Source organism: Tupaia chinensis, unplaced genomic scaffold (assembly GCF_000334495.1).
Source record: "Tupaia chinensis unplaced genomic scaffold, TupChi_1.0 Scaffold000340_1, whole genome shotgun sequence".
In the NCBI taxonomy this organism is placed as follows: Eukaryota; Metazoa; Chordata; class Mammalia; order Scandentia; family Tupaiidae; genus Tupaia; species Tupaia belangeri.
In genome coordinates, this window is record NW_006159834.1 from 2,842,788 (window position 1) to 2,866,505 (window position 23,718).

At 38.9% G+C, this 23,718-nt stretch overlaps 2 long non-coding RNA genes across 2 annotated transcripts in view; one reads left to right on the forward strand and one right to left on the reverse strand.

The window, feature by feature from the left end:
• Positions 1–2,240: 2,240 nt before the first annotated feature.
• On the reverse strand, positions 2,241–3,203 carry LOC114008437 (uncharacterized). The gene is made up of 3 exons (XR_003549966.1): positions 3,053–3,203; positions 2,810–2,912; positions 2,241–2,336 (listed from the first exon to the last, which is right to left on the reverse strand). It is a non-coding gene; the product is annotated as an uncharacterized LOC114008437 (long non-coding RNA).
• Positions 3,204–13,015: 9,812 nt separating this feature from the next.
• LOC102490048 (uncharacterized) overlaps positions 13,016–23,718 on the forward strand; it is a 95,797-nt gene continuing 85,094 nt past the window's right edge. The window contains exon 1 of the long non-coding RNA XR_335106.1: positions 13,016–13,148. This is a non-coding gene — a long non-coding RNA (uncharacterized LOC102490048). The remainder of the gene's footprint in view (positions 13,149–23,718) is intronic.

Here is a 23,718-nt window from a genome sequence, read left to right on the forward strand (position 1 = left end):
TGCTGATTTTGCGGTGTTACTGTGGTCTGATCATTCCATTTAATTTCTGGAAGTTAACATTCAACATTATTATTGATTTTTCTGGACTTCACTTTTAAAACAAAAACAAAAACAAAAACAAACAAACAAACAAAACCTTAGAGACAGAAAATACATAGGTTGCCCTATCTGTCTAGATGTTGGGGTCTGGAGGGTAGAGTTGGAGCAAAAAATATTTAGTTGCCCTAGTCATTGAAAGGGGTAGCTCACAACTCTGATTTGAATGACTTCTCCAGTCAGTCTTTAATAACAGTAAAATAAGCATGACTGAACTAACCATAGTATCTACACTATGGATTGGACAAAGGCTTGTCCCCAGAAATTCTTGTTTTGGAATTTGGTCCCCAGTGTAATGGTGTTGGAAGGTGAAAAGATCTTTAGGAGATGAGATCTAGTAGGTGGTGATTAATTCATGGAAGCATCACCTTGGTTATTGGGTTAAGGTTTTCTTGTGAGACTGAGTTCTCGTTCTCATGAGAAGGGGTTACGTCTCATGAGAGCAGGTTGTTATAAAAGGAAGATGACAGCCTCAGGTATTCTTCTTGGTATGCACCTGACATCCTCTCTGCTTCAGTCAGCTGTGTGGGTGATATAGCCTGCCTGATGCCAGCCCCCGCCCCATGCCTTTGGACTTTCCAGCCACCAAAATCATGAGTCAAATAAACCTCCGTTCTTTAGAAATCACCCAGGCTCAGATATTTCTGATAGCAACATAGTAGTAGATTAAAACAATTTGCTTTTCATACTATATTCTTCCACTTTTTATTAATTTGGAACAGCATTTCTCTGATTAGACATAAATAAACTTAATCATACCAGGTTATGTGATAAGAAGTGGAAACTTGAGATGTCTTGAATAAGACATTGCTGGATAACTAGGTATAAACCAGGTGAGCAAATAAACAAGTCTACTGAATGAATAGAAATATACAAGAAGAGAAGGAAAAAAAACCGAAAATACATGTTGTACAGAAATTCAAATAAACCTTATATAAATAAAGAAAAATATAGCAGAATAGCCAAGAGATGTTTTTTATTCAGAACTGTATAATGTGTAAATAGGTCCTTTGGCATCATCATGGCTAAATCATCTATAGGGAGTTAAAGGTTATACAAACAGAAATGATAGCATTTCAAAAAGTATCAACAAACAGGAAAATGCTAGATTTGCATCATAAAGGACGCATATCTTGCTGAGTTTTGAGCTGGACAGAAGAAATGCATTTACATGAAAAATTGAAAGACACTATCAATATGAACAAAGTGATGTGGAAAATTAGAATAATTATCTGGATAATTCAGGCCAAAAATGCTAATGAGATAAAACAGTTTTTTACAACTTGATTTATCTGGGTCAGCTGTCTACATTTATTAAATTAGCCAGACAATTATTCAAGTCTCCATTTTTCTGAGCTTGAATAGACTCTGGTATTGATTCTTTATTTGAGGGACGAAGCAGAAGAATCTTTGTACATTATTGATATTTTCATATTGGTTACAGATAATACTCATTTTTAATCTCAGTATGCACTTAGTTACAATTTAGGAAATTGGTACATTATACTTGCATCATGCTTAAAGTAAGCTTGTTAAATACCAAGTTGCTGTTTAGACTCATAGCATTGTCTCAGGCACAAACCAAGCTGAGCTACATACCACTAGGTAGTTTTTTAAGTCTTGTAAAAGTTTGTCAAAATCATTTAAGATAGGGCACTGTATGTTTCAAGTGACGATTTGACTCTAGCATTTTGATTCAATTGATTAAAATGGTATCAATTTAATTACTAATTTTATCTTTTTACACAATCCAAATACTGAGATTTTCTCTCTTGAAATGGTTATTTAGGGATAAATTAAATATAATAAAATGTGGGTTCTCCAGACATGTATAAGAAAAGAATGGAAGCAGAAAACTGTAATAGTATTTGAGAAGAAACACTTAATGTGTGACAGTTTCAAGCATCTGTACCATAAGGCATATATTTTACTAGAAACACTGCGGCACCGAAACTGGAAGATGAAAGATAGGTCTTAATTTTTTTTTTAATTTGATACATTCAATCACTATGCATCACTAACACTTGTAAAGTGAATTTATCCAACATGAATACACTGCATACCGGTCCAGTTGAAGATACCATACTCGTTATCATCAACAGATAATCATCCATTTCTGTGTCCCATAAATGTCTTACCTCTCTATTTTCTCTTTGGTTTGAAAGATGTATCTTAAACTCAAACTTACAAAGACCTCTTGGCTTTGGAAGTTCTATCAGACTGCAAGAATTCTTTGAAGCCTATTTGGAACATCAGGTAAATAGCATAAATATTTTCAAGACTTTATGATGACAAATATTACAAAACAAATGCATGCTTTGACAGATCCTCTCTAAAGAGCTCTCATCTCAGATATAATCCACATAACTTATCATAAGATGTATAAGTTGGGAAAACTTAGCCAACGCTTATGAAAATGAACGAGCTCAGAAAGCAGGGTTTTGTAACCTTGACAAATATTGACAGTTTGAACAAGATAATTCTTTGTTGTGGGGGTCTGTCCTGTTCATTGTAGAATATTTAGCATGCCTTGTTCTTTCCCCACTAAATGCAAGTTGTACCCTATCTCGTAAATGTGACAACTAAAAATGGCTCTGCACATTGACAAACACCAACTACAAATGTCTCTAGAGACTGGCAAATGTCCCTTAGCAAACAAAATCACCCTGAGTGATCATGCCTGCACCTGGGGCTGATCTCAGCATCACTGTACCTGCACAACGACCCACTCGCCTTCCAGTCCCATCAAATGTGAGCACGTTTCTCTCAGAGGCTGCAGCTTTTCAGCTTGTCTCAGTAGGAGATAGATGTAGAGACTGAAAGGGAAAATGTGGTTAATAGTGACTTTGCTCTGAAGAATTTAACTTGAACACCCTGTATATGCAAACCATATTTAGTTAACCCTTTAAATGCCTTAGTCCTTAAGTGACCTCCCAAAGAAAACCATGAGACCAACCCTGGGTGTTTGGATTTACAGCAGTGCTGAGTGAAAGAACTCTCATGCTGGGAAAGCTCTGATCAGCTGAGAATGTTACATTCATTCGGACTCTGCAAATAGAGTGGCGTCCTGCTCTGTGAGTTTCCGTCATCCTTGGCACCTTTTCCAGAAGTCTGTAAAAAACCTGAACAACTTTGGTGGTGCAGTGATAACTGGCCCAAAAGTTGTCATTTGTTTCCCTGCAACCACTAAAATAAATGCTTCTGTTTGAAAATATCTGGCAGCGAAGCCAAGGTGCTTCCTCCCCCTCCCCCTTTTTTTAATGATCTATGCTTCTGCCGTTAGAATGCTGGCTGAAAATGCCTGCTAGTATGAAAACTACCTTCATTATGTAAGTGGGTCCCATCAAATTATATTAATAAGCATTTTTTCTATGATTAATTAGATAACTGGAAAATGATTTTTAAAGTGTCTTACAAATGGAAGGAGGAAATCCCTCCTGGAGCAGGGTTTCTCACTCTTGGCACTATTGCCATTTTGGACCAGGTAACAATGGGGGAGGCTGCCCTGTGTGCTGTAGAATTGGCAGCAGTATCTCTTCCTTGACCCCCTAGATGCCAATAGCATTAATGCTACCCATCCCTCTGATGTTCCCTCATATTAACACTTTCCATGTGCTATAGTTATTACAATTGGTGAGCCAATATTTATAGTTTTCTGGGTTTTGGACAGGATTTTGGAGAGGGTGCGTGAGCTTGCCAGAAAAAGAGACAGAAAGTGAGAATTCACCCCCTAGGGGGGATGGCCACACCACAGTCCCTTCTCCTCCATTCTCCTCTTGAGATCTTGGGCATGAATGCACATATGCCTGCTGTTGACTTTAAGTCACCGGATCCAGGACTCGAACCACATGTATTCAACTCAAGTCAACTACATAGGAATCTAGTGACACAGCTAGATTTGTGTTTATGTTATACATCCTATGGGTTATTATTTTTTTTGGAGAGTTTTTTTTTTTTTTTGCAATAGGGTGCGTGCGCTCGCCAGACAGACAGAGACATGAGACAGAAAGCGAGAAATCACCCCCAGGGGGATGGTCACGCCACAATCCCTTCTCCTCCATTCTCCTCTTGGGATCTTGGGCATGCACGCACATGCGCCCGGTGTGAGTTTTAAGCCACCGGGTCCGGGACGCGAACTGCGGTCGACTACGTGGGAGTCCAGCGACATAGCCATTATGCTAACTGCTGGTTCCCCATCCTATGGGTTTTAAACAAACTTATAATGACATTTATCCATAATGACAGCATTGTACAGAATAGTCGCACTGCCCTAAACATTCACCGTGCTTTGCCAACACAACCCCCATCCCGAAACCCAAATTCTGGCTATCACTGGTCTGTTTATGCTCTCCACAGATGTGCCTTTCCTTGAATCTTACAGTATGTCTTCTTGATTGGTTTCTTCCACTAAGCAGTATGCATTTAAAGTGTCTCCATGTCTTTGTAGATCGATAACATTTATTTTTATCATGGAATAATGTTTGTTTAGATTCACGATAGTTTTGTCCAGTCACCTATTGAAGAGTATCTCAGTTCTGAGTTTCAGAAATCATGAATAAAGCTGCTATACATGTTTAGATGGAGGGTTTTGTTTTATGTTTTAAGTTTTAAACAGCATCTAGATGTTGTGATCTCCTACCTCAGTCTCCCAGCTGGTACTACAGGTATATGCCACAGAGCTTGGCTCTTATTTGCATAGGGTCTGGCTGTCCTTGCCCAGCTTTCTGTCCTTCCAGATCAGCCTTTTGAGTTGTTGGAATTACAAGCACATGCCACCTTCCTAGCCTTTAGGTGGGAATGGGAATGGATATCAAACCTGGGCCTCTCCTGTGGATTCTGCCTTTAGAACACAGTATCTTGACAGTGTACACTACTGCAGCTGGGTCCGTATGTAGGAATTTGTGTGGATGTAAATTTTTAATTCATCTCAGTAAATACCAAAGAGCATGACTGGCGAATCATATGGTAAGGGTATGTTTAGTTTTGTAAGAAATTGTCAGTCTTCTAAACTGGCTATAGCCATTTAGTAGTCCCACCTGTAGTGAGAATTCCTTCTGTTCCATATCCTCACTAGCATTTGGTGTTCTGGGTGTCCTGGGTTTTGGTCACTTTCATAGGTGTGGAATGGCTTTTCTCTCTCATTTTTAATTTCTTTGAGAGATTTTTGCTATAGGGAGCATGCACTCACCAGAGAAACAGAAAGTGAGAAATCACCCCCGCCCCAGGGGGCATGGCTATGCCCCTCTCTTGGGATCTTGGGCATGCACACACACACCATGCCTGGTATGAGTTTTAAGCTGCCAGGTCTGGGAATGAAACCACAGTTGATTACGTGGCAGTCCAGCAATATAACCATTACATCATCTGCTGGCCCCTTTCATTATTGTTTTAACTTGATGTTCTCTAATGATATGTGACGCTGAAGATCTTTCTATATACTTACTTGCCATCTGTGTATCTTCTTTAGTGAAGTTTCCTCTCAGATCTTTCAGATCTTTTATCCATACTTGAATTATTTTATTATTATTATTTTAAGGGTTTTTTTTTTGTTTTTTTTTTGTTTTTTTTTTTTTTTGCTTAAAGTGCATGCACTTGCCAGAGAGACAGAAGTGAAAGAGTTCAGAAGGGAACTGAGAAATCACACTCTTGGAGGATGGCCACGCTGCAATCCCTTCTCCTCCATTCTCCCCTTTGGATTTTGGGCATGCATGCACACGTACCAGGTGTGATTTTTCAAGACACTGGGTCCAAGACTCAAACCGCAGTCAGTCACATAGGAGTCCAACACCTTAACTACCATGCTCAATGCTGGCACATCTTTTATTATATTTTTATTGTTCAGTTTTAATGATTCTTTGTATATTTTGAATACCAGTCCTTTATCAGAATTTTTTTTAATTTTCTTACAGTTTGCAGCTTGTCATCTCATTCTGTTTTGTGTGTTTTTTTTTCTTTTTGCAGAGCTTAAGTTTATAATTGTAATAAACCTCAACTTATCACATTTTTAAATTTGTGGATTATTGTGTTGTATCTAAGAAGTTATTGCAAATCCAAGATCACCCAGCTTTTCCTCTGTGTTATCTTTTAGGAGTTTCATGTTTTCTCATTTTATATTTAGGTCTCTGATCCATTCTGAGCTAATTTTTGTGAAAGGTGCAAAGTCTGTGTCCAGATCCTTTTTTCCTTTGCTTTTCTTTTTGTGTCTGGATGTCCAGTTTTTTCATCACTATATGTTGAAAAGACTATCCTTTTTTTATTTTATTTTCATTTCAGTATCATGTTATGAGCTTCTGGGTCTTGGCTGACATCTACAGAAAATGTTGCTATTTTTAAGCAAGCAATATTTTTCTTCATAAACAATTGACCCAGTTAGTTTCTGTGCATTGTGATTGTGATTCTTTTTATTTATTTATTTTTAATTTACCAGAGGGTGAATGTACTTGCCAGAGAGAGACAGAAAGACAGAAGGAGAGGAAGAAGGAGAGGAAGCTAGCACTCGCATAACGGATCAGGGCCCTGATGCTATCCCTTCTCCTCTAGTTCTCCATCCTGTTAGGATTTTGGACATGTTTTACACATGCCCAATGTGTTTTTCAAGCAACTAGGGCTAGGATTCGAACCTTGTGGTTGGCCATGTGGGATCTGACTCCCTTAGTCACTCGGACATAGAGTAAGCCCTGTGAGTTGTGATTCTAATACCAGTTTAGTTTTCAAAATACTACAGTGCTGTTTTGATCTGTCCCACATATACAGCACCAAGTTGGTCTGGTAATGCTCTAGCTTATAATCAGTTATCAAATGCTACCATGTATGCCATCCATATCAGATCCACTCATGCTTGGCTCAGAGGTAAGTCCATAACAACTTCAAGTTGAGTCCATTCCTCTGCAACATTGCCTGGGCATATTCTATTCAGCTCTCTGGACCTCCTCTTTTCTTGTTCTTGAGCCAAAATTTGGTCTCAATGTACCCATCCTGCTGCACACGTCCTGGAACTATGCCCACATTTGCGACTAAGAAGAAAGAAGATGGAGAAGGAGAAGAAAAGTCAATGGGCATTCTCTGAAATCCTCTCAGAACCACAGTCCCAGGTCTGTGAGGAAGTCTCCTCTACCCCACACTCTCCTCAGAGCCTTTTGCTCTTCTACAGCACTGTAGCCGCACGGTCCGTGCATACACAGGACTGCTTGGGTCCCAGGACACAAAAGAGCAGAGGCAAGGAAGAACAAGAGGAAAAAATGTGGTGACTTTCTCCCCTTTCTGTGAGCCTTAGGACATCTCTTTCTTCTTCTTAAAGCTAGAACTAGAGGATTTTTACTGGAGATTTCTCTCTCTGTATTGATTATCTCTTCCAGATTTCAAACTGCATTGAGCTCGTGCTGGTGAAACCAGAGGAAAGAACACCATGAAAGGCCCACTGCTGGTCAATAGTACTTTGACCGCTGGCCTTCTTACTTAATCCTCTCATTTATTATTTGCTTTGCTGAGTCTTCAAATAGCTGTCCCATGCATTCCTTTTAGGTTTCATGGCTGCATTCAATGGGTTGTAGAGGGTGGAGTTGTGTTTGCTCAGTCCTATGAGCAGAACCTTTGTAGTCTTACTTCAACATATATGTTGTTGCTTTGGTGGATATGTCTCCAAATAATGACATTTACAACAGCTGAGTGAATTTTCTACCTGTCTTATCTTTAATACATCTTTTACTTTATATAGGAAAACTGTATTTTATAAGAGAAAAAAGACAGAGATATAAGCTATTTCGGTAAAAGAAAGAATTTTATGAATTTCCACACATCTTTGTGAACTAAAACTTAGACATTTTGTAAGATTCCTCTACATATAATAATGTGTTGTTGAATGTGACTAAAATCGTCTGCCAAAATCAGAACCATATTAGCTATTTTCCAGAGAAAACTAATGGTTTAATAAATGTACTATATTTTCAAGTGTTGAGATATTTTCACATATTGTCATTCACACAATTTAATGTAATCCTGTGACAAATTGTGAATGTACTTGCTGTTTCCATTTATACCATCAAGGAAAATGAGGATTTAAAGATTAAGAAATTTGCCATGGTTTCCACAGTCTGATCGTGGGATTGCTTATGCTTTGTAATAGATTTTTCTACCTCAAAATTCCAAAGCATGTGATATGGCAAATATTGTTTCAGTTATTTGAAAATTCCACTTAAATGGAGGGTGGAAAGTTATGAAAATGTAGATTAGAAAAGACTAAGAAGACAATACACAAGATTAGTGAATTGGATTTTAACATAAAGAAGTAAAATAATAATAAGTATACCTTAGATATACTTTACTGTCTCTCAAGAGTCATTTTGTAGTTTCTAAATATTTCCCTTGAAGATAGATAATGTGTTATAATATTGGGATTTTAAACCATTACTGACATGATTTACCAATCATTGTGGAAATAACCCATGTTCAGAAGTTCTGAGCTGCAAAAATATATTTAAAAAATATACTGTAAAAATGTTGAAATTAAAAATGCTCCTTATTCAGCATGGTAAAAAAAAGAGACATATCATAGACAAACAAATGATGGACAGAGAAACTATTAGATAATGAAAATCTACTCTATTATCATATGTTTATTTAGTACCTAGCTGAGGAGAATTTTTTTCTTTTAAAGAGGAAAACTGTGAAAAAAAAAATTCCTTCTTAGTTTCTTTGGGACAAAATAATTAATGTTTTTACATTTATTTTATGACCAATAAACTGTGTTTTTATATTCATAATTCCAATGTATTTTTTAAAAGAATAATTTTATCTAACTTTATTTATTTATTTATTTATTTATTTAAATTTGACCAGAGAGGGACAGAGTAAGAGAAAGAATGAAGGAGGGTGAGAAAGTAAGCCGCTAGGTCTGGGACTTGAACCGTGGTCAGCCATGTGGGAATTCAGTGCCCTTAACCACCAGGCCACCCGCTGGTCCCATTCTAATGTATTTTTATAAGTTTGTAAATTTGTAAAATATTCCAGATAGCTTTTTGTTTTTTAATTGCCTAAGAGTGAGAGTGCTTGCAGAGAGAGACACTCCCTGGTGGGGAGAGGTTATGTTGCAATTCCTTCTCTCTGTTTCTCCATTCCATCAGGATTTTGGGGACTCCCCATGCACGTGTGTCTGTTATTTTGTTTTGTTTTGTTTTGTTTTTGTTTTTTCTTCAAAGCTACCAGGGCCAAGATTAGTATCATAGTAGGACATGTGGGATCCAGCTCCCTTAACTACACGGCTGGCTCAACTCCAAATATCTTAGCATGGTCTTCTCAAAAACCATTTCAGCAACATTTCTTCCATTTGTAGATTTAGTGGGAATAACTCAGCATCCCAAGTTACTTTCTATGCCACATGGCAGATTCTGGATACTTCCTCAGTAGTGAACAGTTGCTGAAATGAAATGCAATTGGTGTACATAGATAACTTTCCCTTTGAGGAATAGAAAAGAAGTGTCCCTGAAGGTAGTTGCAGTCCAGTAATTTACATGATCACACACAGAAAATGACAGAGTAACCAGTGTCCTCTGAGAGGAATACAGACAATCCATGAAGCTGTTTCAAAGAGAGGCTTTGATTCCGAGTAGATAAGTGAGCATGCTAGATGCACAGTATTTCATTCATTTATTTTTTATGAAATGATGATTTAACACCTACTGTGCATTTAGGCACTGGATAGATACAGTGGAAGAAAAAGCATGCAAGACTCTTGTTTTTTTCCAGTAGTTAAGGACAGACACTAAGCATCAAAACCATCAAACAGCAATCTTAGGGGGCAGCGAGCGCTGTGGAAAACTAACTTTGCTGGACTCCCACATGGTTGACGGCAGTTCGAGTCCCGGACCCAGTGGCTTAAAACTCACACCAGGTGTGTGTGCATGCATGCTCAAAATCCTGAGAGGAGAATGAAGGAGAAGTGATTGCAACATGGCCATCTCCCTGGGTGGTGATTTCTCACTTTCTGTATCTCTCTAGGGAGTACACACGCACCCTATAGCAAAAATTTCTCTAAAATAAAAAAGAAATCTTCTTTCTTATCTGATAGCAATGTTTAATCTGTATTTGAAATGGCTACAGTAAATTATAAGATATGATATTGTATGAATAGTTATTTGCCCCACTGTGACAAATCATTGTTAGACTCTCTATGACACCTATACCAAATATGCAGAAGACATTAGCCAGCCTCCCTGGTGCAGATGATAGTGTACTGACCTGCAGTGCTCGAAGCCACAGGGCAACCATTGTTCAGATCCCACGTTGACCTGAAAAACACTGGGCAGATGCATACATGCGCCATATTCTGACTACCTGGAAGACTTGGGGAGAAAGATAGTAGTAGGATGATGATGTCTTGTCAAGGGTGCTTCTCTTTCTCTTTCTCCCTCTCATGTGCATGCACTCTCATGAAAGAAATAAACTTAAAACAATGCAAAAGCTACATTTAGCTAATGAATAGGTTTATTTAACCTTGATGAGCAAAGAATGGCTAATGTAGATATATTTATATATTTATTTTTATTCTTCTGAGAGTTACATCCTATCATAGAAAATAATAGATAAAGTGTAGCCCATGCTTATTACTAAAGTTGCTATTTATTTGACTTACTTTTGTAATGCCAAGGATTACATGCGTGTGCATGCACGTGCATGAGAGAGAATGAAAGTACCTTCCAGTGGGGCCTCATCACATGCAATCCTTTTTTTTTTCTTTTTTTTTTTTTCACAATTCTCCATCCCATGAGGCTTATGGACATTCATGTATATATACCTAGTGTGTTTTTCAGGTTGCAAGGGTTAGGACATGAACCTTGGTTGATCACATGGGATCTGGCTTCCTTTGCCCAGGGCTTATCTGCTGAGTTATGGGGCCAGGCTTGGTTGACTTTTTCTCAAAAAAAAAAAAAACGCATTCAGTATGAGATCCCTTTAAATAGTGAGCTCATCAGGACATGCACACTTTTGTTATGGTCAGAAAAATCTGATTTATAAGTCACCTTCAATTTGTCCAGAGAACTATTTGTACATCAACGTTTAGATGCACGGATGAAACAAGGTTGTTGAGGCAGGTCTCAATGATATGGTGCTATATTTTGAAAAGATACTTTTGTGCAGAAGGGCCTGTGTGTACAGAAACCTTTGGAAACATTGGAATGCAAATGTCAACCCACCTCTGTGGAGATAAATTACATAATGAACTGTTTAAGTACATAAGAAAGAAACAGACTTGGCAAATCTTGCTAAGATAATGATGCAATCTATGTGATTACTTTATTTGTTTTTATTTAATCTATTTTAAATGTCAAATATCTCTTCAAGGGCATTATTTCAAAAAGCTCTAGAAACAATTCTCTCTTTAAACATGAAGATCCTTTTCGTCAAAATTCAGTAATAAATCTTTATGCCACTAAGTGCCCAGACTAATGGTTTAAATTCTTAAAAACCCACTAATTTTATCAAACCTAAGCTTCCAAAATCAAAAGGTACATTTTATATAATCCATAGTTCAAAGGCATATACCTGTGTAATTGATAATTGCATGGCTTCATATCCCATACTGGTAAGTTTCTACCAGAGACAGGACAGGACATAGTCTTGATATAGAAAATATGAATTGGGGGAAAGGGGATAAGTTTCTAGGTTCTTTTAACAAAGGAGCAGTTCTAGTTAATGTCAGTCTTAATTGCTAAACTAAGTCTGTAAATGTAAAATGAGCTGAGTTTGTATCTTCACACACACACATCTTTTCTCATGTCCTTTTTCAAACCTTACCGTCCTTAAATAGTCTTTACACAATTGATTTCTGAGGGCTAAATTCACGGGTGCCCAGAGGCAGTCGTTCTCTGTCTTTTTGGAATCCCTCCCACCATATGTCCTGTCCTTTCATTCTCTCTTCAGACATCAGCGTTTGACTTTGTGTTGCTGAAGGGGCACATTTTGGACGAGCTTTCTACTTGCGAGTCCTGCTTCAAATAGCTTCGTTTAGCTTGCCTCACCTTGGCGTTTCTTCACCTGCAAAGCATCAACTATGGTCTCAGGAGTAGGCACAATGGGGGTCAAACGTCTGGAGCTACCAAAGCAGGTCATCTCACCTTAGGGCATAACTAGGTGGGGTTTCAATACTGGGAGTAAATAAGACAGTTTGAGGGGGTCTGAATCTGGGTTGAAATGTGTTTTACAGAGTTGGAGAGAAAAAGACGCTGTGTCTGGTGCTAAGTAACAAGCCACACACACAGGCATGGCTCCGAAAGGCTCTGTGCCAGACTGGCAGTGAAGGCCACTGTCAGTGCCCTGATGAACTCAAAGTAGCAGTAGGTGTGTGGAGCATCCAAAGGTGGAGATCACTGAAGGCCTGGAGGACGGGCAGGCAGCAGGCTTTCAGGAAAGAAACCCTAAGCTGATGGCAGGCATTCATTAATGCATTACTGGCTTTCCACTGAATAACTGCCATGGGCCAGACCCTATCTGTTAGTGACTCCCAATATAGATGCAAGTGAGGTAGGCCTGATGTTTGTTTTCAAAGAGCCAATGGTTTAGTGAGGGTGAGAAACAGCTCTAAATTATACATATGTAATCATATAGCTATAATTGGGGTGAGAGTATTTTGAATAAGTGCCATACTGTGCTGTAAGACCATATGGCAAGAAAATAAAACCTAGTCAACAGAATTGCAGGGGGTTTCCCTGAGGAGGTGATTTTTAAGCAGCCTCCAATCTATAGGAAAGAGGCTGTCAAGAATAAGACAGGGATAAGTCCATAGAGACCGGGCCACGAGGTCATTGCTAAGAACACAGCTTCAGGAACGGGATAGGGGAAGCCAAGTTTTTCCACATTGAAGCAGAAGGGCAAAGTTAGTGCAGCTGTGAGAATGATTCAATGCCAAGCTGGAGAGCAAGGTTAGTAGAATTCAGATTCTGCTGTCCCTGCTCTCCCGCCTGCCTGCAATTGCCCTGCAGCCTCCCCTCTAACCAGCTTAAGCTGAGGACTGACCTTAGACATTGGAAGAATGGCCGAACTAAATGGTTTCAGCTATGGTAAGTGGGGAGAGAAAGGTCTTGGGTCTTTTCATTTGCTTCATGAAATTCTCCCTAAAATTTTCTTCTCTTAAAAGTAAATATATAGGAACCAGCAGATGGTGTGTGTACTGGTTAAGTCAGTGGACTCCCACATAGTCGACCATGGTTTAAGTCCTGGGCCTGGTGGGTTGACCTCACACTGGGTGCCTGTGTGTGCATGCCCAAAATCCCGAGAAGAGAATGGAGAAGGGACTGTGGTGTGACCATCTCCACTGGAGGGGGTGGGGTGATTTCTATTTCTTGCTTTCTGTTTCTCTGTCTCTTCAGCGAGTATATGCACCCTATAGCAAAAATATCTCCCAAAGTAGTATGATGGTTAAGACACTAGACACCTGCCTGGCAGACTGTGGTTCAAGTCCAGACCTGGTGGTTTGAAAACTACCCTGTGCTCCATGTCTGTGCATGTCCAAAATCCTGAGAGGAGAACAGAGGAGAAGGGATTGTGATAAGGCCATTCTCTGCCCCCCCCCGGGGTGATTTTTTTCTCCCTCCCCCTCTCTATCTCTCTCTGTTTCTCTTCAATGAGAACATGTGCCCTATGGCAAAAACCTAAATAAATAAATAAAAAAAGGAAACAAAAGAAAAAGAAAAAGATTTATATATATATATATATATACTTCCTGTAAACTGAAAGCACTGAGTTTAAAGAATTAATGCATGAACTCAGCAGTTTTATCTCCACCTAAATCAGGTAACTGTGTAGACATTTTGAATAAAAGTTACATAGAGACTTGATATTTTTAACCGTAATAGAAGGAGCAGCTGCCATCACCACAGGAGATTCATTTAAATGCAGTCTCTGAGGGAGTTAGTTGTATTCATTATCATCAGGGAGATTTTTTGTGTGTGTGCAGAAGTCTTTAAAGATTAGATGTTTCTCATGAACCTTCTTGTCCTTTAGTTATTTGCCTCTACTGTCCCCTCACCAATAGCTAAGCTCATGGAGAACAGGATTTCTCAGGTGAAGTTTGCTTTTTTCTCTTTGAGGTTCTGAATGCCACTAGAGGTTGTGCGAGGTTGTCTTCAGAAAGTTCATGTAATGTGTGCATTATGAAGAAACAATGCATGGATTTCAAAAAATTGTTTGCACAGGGACCAGCAGATGGCCTAATGGTTGTGTTGCTGGATTCTCACGTAGTCAACAGTGGTTCAAGTCCTAGACCTAAGGGCTTAAAACTCTCACCGGGTGCATGTGCGTGCATGCCCAAAATCCCAAAAGGAAAATGGAGGAGAGGGGATTGCGGTGTGGTCATCCCTTCTGGAGGGGAGGGGATGGTCTCTCCAGTGAGTACATGTGCCCTATTGCAAAAATCTCTCTAAAAGAGAATTCTTTACTCCAAAATAAGTTATACTTTAATCCCATTTTCCATGAATACTTTGAAGTCTCCTTGCATAAGTTTCATTAGGATTTCTACCCACCTATAATATCCTGTTCTATTTCTCCTGGTTCACAAAAAATATAATAATGCAAACTTAGTCTGTATAATTTATTTGTTACCTAGGAGCTTTGAATAAACTAGTTTGAGGCATTGTGGTTAAGGTGGCTGGATTCCACATGGCTAACTACATAGTTTGAGTCCCAGAACCTGCAGCTTAAAAAACACACTGGACACATGTGCGTGCATGTCCCAAATGCCCAAATGAGGGAGAAATAGAGAAGAAATTGTGGAGTGACCATTCCCCACAGGAGATATGCACTCTCATTCTCTCTCTCTCTCTCTTGCTCTCTCTGTCCAGTGATGCATGTACCCTCCAGCAAAATAGAAAGAGCATTTTAAAACTTTTGTTTTCCTTATTTTAAGTTAATGTAATCTAGGAGAGCTTCGTCTTATTTGCTGGCATTCTGAGACTTTCAGGAAGGAGTTATGAGAAATCTGCATAAACAGGTAGTGCACATGTCTGTGTAGCTCTCCGGTTCTGGCCTTTTGGTAACCTTGCAATATCTAAAATCCCTTTTTCTCCCTGCCTTTGGCCAAGAGAGCAGATGGATAATTACACTCCTCAGAAGATAAATTAAGGAAAGAATTTGGACCAACTGGGCGATTGAAATATACTGCTAATGGAGGGTTGGGGAGAAATGACCAAGTAAGAGTCTCAAATGACCTTATTTTCTTCCTGGTGACAGTGCTTTCCAGATTAAAAGCTGTTTTCTTTTATTGAAATAGAATAGTGCCAAACATTGAACCTGCTTTGTAAGACATACATCAAGAGGGAAAATATTTCACCATAATGACACGACCTGACATTTTAAAGCAGATAACAAATGACATCTTGTCAATGGCACCAATTTATTATCCCCTCTCTTGCACCTTGGTGCCACAGCAGGGTACACACACTCCTTTTAATCATGGGACTGTGTTAAACAAATTTTTACCAGCAGAGACTATCAAATGCCCCTCATCGTTTCCAAGTATCCTGACCTCTTGGCTGTCCCCACTGTAGCATAGAAAGACAAAGGCTCTGCTAAATTTTTCATCATTTTACTCAATTTCAGATCCAATTACGTGAGGGTCTTCCATCACTTACCTCGGTGTGTATGCTATAACAGGAAGCGCTACACATTAATCAGACTCTTTTTATCCAGCAGGCACTGGTGCTAAATCACATTCCAAAAAAAAAAAAAAAAGGAATAGGGAAGAGATGCAAATGTCTGAGGAGGTGCTCCCTTTCCTGCAGTTACAACAGGAAGGGACTCCTGTGGGTGGTCTTCTCTGAGTCCCAGAGAGTCTCAAAGTGCACTTTGTATTTCATGTGTTCTTATCACATTTCTCCCCAAAAGGACCCTCTTCTCCCACTTGCTTTAATATCCCTCTGCCAGTTTACATCATAGAATCTACTACTTTGAACGGTGCCCTGGGCAATGACTTTCTAGTTGAACTGTTGTAACTAATCGGCCTGTAAGCTGAAAAATGACCAGCTTGACACCCATTCAGCCTTTTCAGCAATGAAAAATCTCCCTTTATTTCAATGGTTTCTTACAAGCACACAGGGCCAAGACCTTAATGTTGATTTTTCTGACTGATGACATTAAAACTGATCTGAGAGAAGCAAACAGACTGATACTATGAAGTCATTTTAATGTTATTTGGAGTGAATTAACAGCATTTTCTTAAGACTATTTTAAATTATACTTAGGTTGTAGTTTCAGAGACCATCATGAAGATGAAGTGCTTATAGTTTCAGAAGAAATACATAAAAAGTGGGGCCAGCAGGTGGCACAGTAGTTGAGCAGCTGGACTCCATGTGGCCGACCGCAGTTCAAGTCTCAGACCCGGCAGCTTTAAACGCATGTCAGACACTTGTGCGTGTATGTGCAAAATCCTGAGAGGAGAATGAAGGAGAAGATATTTCAGTATGACCACCCCTCTACCCCTCCCCCGAGGTTGATTTCTCACTTTCTGTCTATCTCTGTGTCTCTCTGGTGAGCGCCTGCATCCTGTAGCAAATCTCTCTCTCTCTCTCTCAAAAAAAAAAAAGAAATATATGAAAAGTACACTATGAAAGTTAAATAAATATCACATAAAGAAAACTAATAGAGAAGACTAAAATATGTTTTCCTTTACACAATATGGGATAAGCCTCATAGTTTAAGACAAACATAGGTCTAAATACCACTGCGACTGCTTTCTAATTATATGTATCTGGTCAAGCTAAATAACCATTCGAAATCTCAATTTGTCCCTTTAGAAAACGGGAATAGCATTATTATCTACCTCCCAGAGTCTGAAAGGATTAAATAAGCTAATATGTACAGAATACCAGGCATAGTTTCTGACATGCTAAGCACTCAGTAAATATTTGTTTTCATTATTATCTTCATGCAATTCGAAGACATGCCTAGAATAAGCAAAACAAAACAAAATGTAGTTGTTATTTTTTACTTTGGAGAACTGATTGGAAGGAATAATCCCTCTTGCCCTAAATTCGAATTTAGGATTTTAAATCTTGCTGCAGAAAATATCCTAATTGCCCTTCCATGAAAAAATAATAAAAAAAAAGTCTTTATTATGTAAGCAGCCTAAGAAATAAGTTAAAACCAAAGTTCTTAAAATTTTAACTACAAAATTGCATGGAGATAGTTCCAAACTATTAATGAATAGCACACATATTCTGCATGGAAAATATTTTCAGAAGCTTAGAGATTTACATATATTTTAGGAGTGTCTACTCAGTTTTCTAGCGTTGACTCTAAATATAAAGAAGTAATGTGTAGACTCTACCTCACTTCGAGCACAGTTCTAGAAACAGCTCTACCTGATGGCTTCACTCAGTCCAGATGGACATAATGATTTGAAATTGTTTACTTTCTTGGTTTGCAGTAGCAACATTTTGTTGTACAATGAACAGATTTTGGGAGAGGACATCTAAGTAAAACAAAATAAGTAAAGATTTCAATGACTTGCCGTCAGTAGTCACTTTCTCAATTAGCTCATTATCCATTGTAGCCACAAAAGAAATGAAGGAGTTTAATTTCACATCACCCATTATTTTGTGAATGTAACATTCTTATATCCTTATACTTCTAGGTTGCATGACAAAAGGTAAAATCCTTAAGCCAAATAACGGAATGGCTGTGAATTAAAATAACTTCTTACCTTAAACTGTAAAATTCAGTCAAGTGACTATACATTTGTTAGATTTCTTTCTTTCTTTCTTTCTTTCTTTCTTTCTTTCTTTCTTTCTTTCTTTCTTTCTTTTTTTTTTTTGACAGATCTTTGCTGTAGGGCGAGGGAGACAGAGAGAGACAGTAAGTGAGAAATCATCCCTCAGGGGAGATGGACACACCACAATCCCTTCTTCTCCATTCTTCTCTCAGAATTTTGGGTATGCATGCACATGCACCTGGCATGAGTTTTAAGCCACCGGATCCGGGACTTGAATTGCAGTTGACTACATGGGAGTCTAGTGACATAACCATTGTGCCATCTGCTGGTCTGTTTGTTAGATTTCTAAAAACTTTCATTTTAACTTGGGTCTTGATCTGACTATTAGCATCCATGGTTGTTTTTTTTTTTTTTTTTTTTTTTTTTTTTTTCCCCTATAGGATACATGCACTTACCAGAGAGACCAGAGAGAGAGACAGAGAGAGGGGAAGTGAGAAATCACCTCCCAGGGGAGATGGCCATGCTGCAATCCCTTTTCCTCCAGTCTCTTCTGAGGGTTTTGGGCACACATGCACATGCACCCAACATGTTTTTCAAGCTGCTATGTCCGGGACTAGAACTGTGCAGTGGGTCATGTGGGATGCAGAGCTTCAACCTCCATGTCATGTGCTGGTTCCCATAATGGGAATTTTTACATGTCTTCTAAATTGCACATGAGCATAGGATGCATAATCCTAACATTTTGGATTCAACTGATCTTTTCAGTAGAAATATTTACATGGGCATATAGGTGTGAGGCAACTTTATTTGTTTTTGTCGCCTGTTGCTTTAAAATGGTGGACATCAGTTACCAGGGTTAATAAAATGCACAAACAATGAGGCAAGAGAGACAAAAATTTCAGAATAAAAGATAGCATTGAATTTCATTTAAAAAGCAGTTTATATATTGTATCGCCTTCGTCTAAATATAGGAAAAGAAAACCAAATTCTTTTTTTTCTGAAATAAATTTCTACATCTTTTGTTTCAGTGGTATTACTGTTTTCTTGTTACTAGGACTTTGTAACTTAGATTCATGTTTTTACTCATTCCTATCCTTTATTTACCTAAATTGTCCTTATTTTCCTTATTTCTTTCTCTTTTTTAAAGAAAAATCCCCTCTGAAACAAGGACAATTTTGTTCCACAGAAATCTCACATGGAGTTTATTGCAATAACCTCTTAGCTTGCTTCATTGATTTGCCAACTTTTTACTTTAACCCAATATGACTTATTCTGCTCTCTTAGTTTTACCTTTTCTTTTTCTTTACCAGAGGGCATGGATGCTGGGCACAGGCTGGGTGTGGTCACACAGTAATCTCGTCACCTCTGTTTCTCCATCCTGTCAGTATTTTGGGCACACACATGCCCAGCATGTTTTCCAAGCCATTGGGGCTGGGATTTGAACTATGAGGTCAGCTGTGTGGGATCTAGCTCCCTTAACTACCAGGTTATGGGCTAGCCCTGCTATATGTTTTTTAAAATTTTTTTAGTTTTTTACCATAGGGTATGTGTACTCTTCTGAGAGAAACAGAGACAGGGAAAGTGGGAAATCATCCTTTGGAGGGATGGCCACGTGGCAATTTCTTTTCCTCCATTCTCTTCTGGATTTGGGGGACATATGCCACTAGAATCATGAGTCAGTAACTCTCTAACCTAGTCTCTAGGGTGGGCAATACGCACGCAGTGTGATTTTCAAGCTGCCAGGTCCAGGACTTGAGGTGCAATTGGCTATGTGGGAGTCTCACACTTTAACCAGCATGCTACCTGCTGCCCTCCCATACACTGGTTATTCGTTTTGTTTTGTTTTTAAGAATTTTTAAGCCTGTATATATTAAGTACAGGCTTCTTATCTGGATTGTGGCACTATAAGAACTGTAGATTGTTAGGGCCAGCAAGTGACATAGTGGATGAGGCATTGGACTCCCACATGGCCAACAGCAGTTCAGGTCCCAAACCTGGCAGCTTGCTTTCTCACTCTCCCTTTCTCTCTGGTCCAAAATGGAAGAACTACCTCTCTTTGGTCAAATTAGAAAACAGTAATAACAACTAAAGACTTAAATAAGTAATTAAATAAAAACTGAATTGTAGATTGTAGGCCTATTTTAGATATTAAGTTAGAGTTAGAACATACTTAATAAAAGAGTGAACAATAACATACGACACTAACTGGTTAATGACCAACGTGTATATTATTGCAACAGACCCTTTGATGAGGAGAGTGAGGTTTAGGTCTTTCTAAGGAGGAGGAGACACTAAACTAAGGTTTGGGACTTTAATGCTTAGAGGGGACTAGAAAGTCTGTTAGGGAAGATGAGAAGGGAAAGTGTCTCAGACTATTATTGCATTGCTAACAGAAATACTTGAGACGAGGTTAGAGGTTTATTGACTCATAATTCTAGTGGCTAGAACATGGCTGACACAAGTACAGAGGACAGTGGGCACAGTAGAAAGACAGAGAGGGAGCGAGAGGAAGAGGAAGAGCTGTCTGTAACAACCCACTGTCAAGGAAACTAATCCCTTCTTCTGAGAGCTAGAACTCAATGGATCTTTCAAGATACTCATCTATTTATGTGTTGTTTCCATGATTAAATCACCACCCACTAGGCCTCCCCTTACAAACTTTATTACAGTGGGATCAAATTGAGAACATGAACATTTGGAGACAAGTCATTATTCAAACCAGTGAGTTACTGAAAGTCAGGTCAAACTGCTCTTTGCTCAAAAACCAAACTCAAGACAATTAGTGAGGTTTAAAAGGAGAAAGATTTATTTATTATACAAAAGGTGCCTGGGAGGATGGCAGAACTCGACTCTCCAAAGCCATCTCTCTGAATAGCAGAACTTTTGAGGTTTTATGGGAGAGATATGAGGAGAGGAGGTGGAAGATGCAGGTGTTTCTAACCCATTAAGCTGGTGCAGGACAAGCTTGGGATCAGGCTGAAACAAAATGTTATTACCATCTGGTTTCTAGAAGAGAGTTTTTCAAACAAACATTTAAGTGTATTTGGTCTCATGACGCTTAACTCCAATCTAAGAAAGCAAGCAACTAAGCTGTTAGAGGAGGGACCAGAAGATGGTGTAATGGTTACATTCCTAAACTCCCATGTAGTTAACCATAGTTTGAGTCCCGCACCTGGTGGCTTAAAACTCATGCTGGGTGCATGTGCATGTGTGTGCCTAAGATCCTGAGTGAAGAATGGAGGAGAAGCAATTGCAGCATGGCCATCCCCACTGGGAGGTGATTTCTCGCTTTCCATCTTTCTATCTCTCTGGTGAGTGCACATGCCTGAGAGTAAAAATCTCTCTGTAAATTAAAAAAAAAAAAAAAGGAAGAAGTTAAGGGATAAAAGTATGTTTTAAGAAAGCAGGCTACTGTCAGGGTGAAGTACAAAAACAACCAGGTCATAACAGGGTGTATAGAATATAGAGGCCTCTGTTTCAATAACAAAAGGGCGTGAACAAAATGAGGAGGCAAACCCACACTGGGTAGCAAGAACACAGGGAGCCCACCTGACGAGCTAACACAGGAGGCTCGGAGTGACACACTAGCAGGTAAAGCCATGGGCATTGTGTTGAGAAGCTTTGGAGTTTATGTTACAAGCATGTGAAAAGCTCTTGTTTGAGACATTTTATACACAGAACCTTGTTTCTGCTTGATTGACAAATTAGGAGAAGATACTAGTATTTATTCAGCGTCTTCTATAGTTTTGTTTAATTCATCAAACATTACTGAGGTAGGAAATGAGAGTGATCCCTCACTTGTTAATATGTGGTGATCCTTGCTCGCTAGAAAAATCACAGGTTAAGGGGACAGCAGACACATTATCTTAATGTACAAGCAAGCACTTTTGTTGGAGTGGCATATATGTATTCCTGAAAAAAAATGCTTGTGCATTGCAAAATTACATATTGAAAAACAAGGGTTACAGGAAAAATAAGATTGTATAGATATTCAAAGCTCATTTAACTTGGAAAGCTGAGCACTAACAAAAGCAATAGAAGTCTTAATAAAAGCACAAGCATTTCGCTATCTGTTGATGCGCTCCACATTTGTATTTAGTGACAAAATCAGCTGATCTGTTGCAGGCTTAATCCTTGGGCTCATGCATCGTTCTAAAATCTTTGAGACTATTCACTTATAATAAAGACCAGGTGGAACAAAATGTTTTAAGATATATATTTTTTTTGTTTAGAGAGATTTTTGCAATAGGGCATGTGCGCTCGCTGAAGAGAGACAGAGAAACAGAAAGCGAGAAATCACTCCCTAGAGGGGATGGACATACCGCAATCCCTTCTCCTCTATTCTCCTCTTGGGTTCTTTGGCATGCACGCACATGCGCCTAGCGTGAGTTTTAAGCCAATGAGTCTGGGACTCAAACCACAGTCGACTACGTGGGAGTCCAGCAATGTAATCATTATGTCATCTGCTGGTTCCCAAAATTATACAAAACATCTTACCCAGTGCATTTAACACTGAGAAATATTCACAGTTACTTCTGTGGAAAGTATAGCAAATTGTTTATTTATTTTTTTTGATGAGACACCCCCCCCCCCACACACACACACCCTCGATAGAGTCACACTGTGAACCTTCAGCCTTTCCCAGTCAGCCAGGATCATGAGGACACGCAGGTACCCTGCTGCACCCAGAACTGGGATCCCAGTCTCCCATGTGGCATCAGCAATGTGGTGGAACTACCATACCACCGTGACTGGGAAGCAATTCTTCAGCTCACTAACCCCATGCCAAAGGCGAGGCGTTTCCTGGGTTTTCAGCTTTTTTCCTTAAGATTTTCATATTTTACCAACATGCTTTCTATAACTGTGGAACTTTTTCTTTTGATGTCTTTAAAATATTAACCTCTTTGGAAAAGTTATGAATGGACCAACATTAGATTGACCTCTGCATTATATTAACCTCATTCTCCTACTTAGCAATCATAAATCAGCTAATTCGCATTACAAAAACACAGATTGTATCTTCAGGACAGATCGAAATATGTGTCTCAAGATAGAAACTATAAAGGATATTAAGGAATCATGGAGAAGTAGTATTGGATTAACTCTGTATCTTTGAGAGGGAATCCTGGAACAGAGGATATCCTACTTGATGGAGACTTGAGGATAAGTCACAGTGACCAGGGAAAGATGGTGAATAGTATAGTCTCCTGAAGGAGAACTTATTGAAGCAGAGGGTTGCATAGTTGCCTCAGATTGTAGAGCTATTAAGTTATTAAAGCTAGTATTTAAACAAGCATATTCTGCCTGAGTATATGTTATTTACCAGTATGCTAAATTGTCTTTTCTTATATACATACTATTTAGAATAGATTTCCCTAGACCAGGTGAGTAATGTCGATGACTCAGTAATGTCACCAATGCCAGGAATGGAAGACACTATGAACTGGAGGAATATTTAGCAAGTTAGTTATATAAGATTCAGTCCTTTACTCAGTGTTGGGTTAAGAAAGGGGAATATTCATTTTGGGCAAAAGCAATGACTACTGCAATAGCAATGTCATGAACTAAATCTGTAATAGAAGAGGAAGACCAGGTTTTGAGGAATTATGCTAATTTCTTTTCTGGACATATTGAAGTTGATGAGCCTGTGGAAGAGTTAAATGAAGTGTAGCTGGTCATTGCGTCAAGAATTGTATATGTAGGATTGGAGCTTGGAGAAGAATTTGAGACTGAAAACCAACTATATAATTAGTAACCATTTGCATACAAATGATTATGTTAAAATGTGAAGACACATAAGATTTCATTCCAGACCAGCACAGGTCAACAACCAAGCATGAAGCAGAGGAGATTGTGCTCGCAACAAAGACTATAAAGGGACCTTTCTGTAAGTAGAAATGAGTATGGTCATGGACCCCTAAGGA